A 1976-nucleotide genomic window follows, 5' to 3' on the forward strand; every position below is an offset into this window, starting at 1 on the left:
GGAGCTTCTTCTGGGTCTCCACGTGGGTGCAGGGGCCCAAGCACTTGGGTCATCTTCCACTGCTTTCTTAGGTGCATTAGCAAGGAGCTGGATTGGAAGTAGACCAGCTGGGACTCAAACCAGCACCCATATGGGATACTGGCCCTGAAGGCAGAGGCTTAACCTTCTGGGCCATAGCACTGGCCCCCAGAAAAAACTCTTTAACTTGCTTTCTTTTCAAGCGTACTCTGCTTCTTTGGATTTTACATCATATAAGCTAGGTCCCACATGTTTGAAGTCTGCCCACCCAAGTGTAGAAACACAAGTTGTTAACATTTATGCCCATGCATCAGTATCTGCTTTTCTGTGCTCTGTTCCACTAGCTGTCACCACATCCCCTCTGCCTTGGCAGCCAGTCTGGGCAACACCCCTCTGGTTCAACCTCAGCACCCTCCCTTGGACACACGCTAGGTATCACTGCCCCTTCAGCTGAAGACATAGGGTCAGTTGAAAGGTGGTGACGTCTCTTCTTGGAGTGAACCTTGAAAGGCTGAATTTGGGTGGGCAGAGAGACATTGGCAAGGCAGATATGAGGGTACTTCCAAAAGTTGATGGAAAAATGAAGTGGAATGACATGTATATTTTGGGGCAAACAATTTGGAAATCCATGCAGTTTTTTCACAATACTCACTTTCCATGAGCCTTCCAAAGATCCCTTGTGTGCATAGATTTAAGATTTTTTGTTTTGCACCAAGAAAAACACTTTTAATCCCATTTTCCACAATGTTTTTGAAACACTCTCATATTGTCTAAGGGTCTGGAGTTGTGGTATGGGAGTTGGGGTCTGGAGTTGGGGTATGGGGCCATGATAGAAAGGTAGGAATGGCAGAGCCCAGAGACAGGAGGAAACTGGTGTGAGATAGAGAGCCTTGCAAAGGGGATAGAAGACAGGAACCTGCAGGGTGTGAAAAGCTCAGGGGTGTTTGACTAGAATGCAGGCGGCAGGGCAAAAGGCTTTGGGTATTTCTGCTGGTGGAGATGTAGGTTTTCAGGGTTTGCACAATGGGGCATGCCCAAGGTGGCTGTGGTGAGAGCCTTGGAGACCTCCACCCTCTCTCCCCTGAGCTTTGCAAATGCATTGAGGGCAGGGGTTGGGATTGTTCAGTCTCGAATCTTCAGAGTCTCCTGGGTCCCCTTGACTTCATCCTGGTGAGTCTGGTGCTTTATAGGCACCCATGGACTTTCAAACAAGTGAAGGCAGAGAGAGAGAAAGGAAAAGAAGGAGGAGGGAGGGTTTGTTCCACAGCAGGAGCTGGCGATGGCTGGGAGCTCCAGACAAGTGTCAACCAGTCCCTTTCCAAAGTCAGGCCCCTGGGGCTCACCCTTCTCTGCATTGCCCATGGGATCACTGTGCACAAGGAAACTCACTCTCTGGTCTTTATTCTACAGGGTCAGAGGTAATAGGCCAGAATTCACCAAGGTCTCCGCCGAGACAAACAAGACCAAGGAAGATCTCGCTGTCACTCATTCAAGGGAAAGTGGCTGTTCAAGGCCTTTGTTCCACCCATGTACCATGCCCACAGTGAATGCTCATGAGATTGCAAGTGCTGTCTCTGGCCTGTACAGTGCCCACACTCGCACAATTCCCCCGCCTTCACACGTTCTCAGCGGGACAAAGTCAGGGGAACACAGTGAGCAGTTCCTCCTCAGTAAGGGGTTCTTCAGAATCGTGGCCATTGCACAGATGCTCTTGAGTTCTTGACATAAAGGTTGGTTTTTGAAAACGTAGATTAGGACAGAACTTAAAAACAACAGATTGACTAATAGTCATACAAAGATTAGTGTACCTTTGACCACATTTTTTTGTTTATTTTTCTATGTGTTTCCTTCGTGGTCTTTCATGTGGCTCACCCAATGCCGTCTGTGTACTTGTTGAGAGCTTTAACTGTTTTTCACGTAGTTTTTGCTGAAGTCAGTTTTTCCAAGACCCTCTTTCT

Source organism: Oryctolagus cuniculus, chromosome 4 (genome assembly GCF_051225735.1).
Source record: "Oryctolagus cuniculus isolate XC-2025 breed Fujian yellow rabbit chromosome 4, ASM5122573v1, whole genome shotgun sequence".
NCBI lineage: Eukaryota > Metazoa > Chordata > Mammalia > Lagomorpha > Leporidae > Oryctolagus > Oryctolagus cuniculus.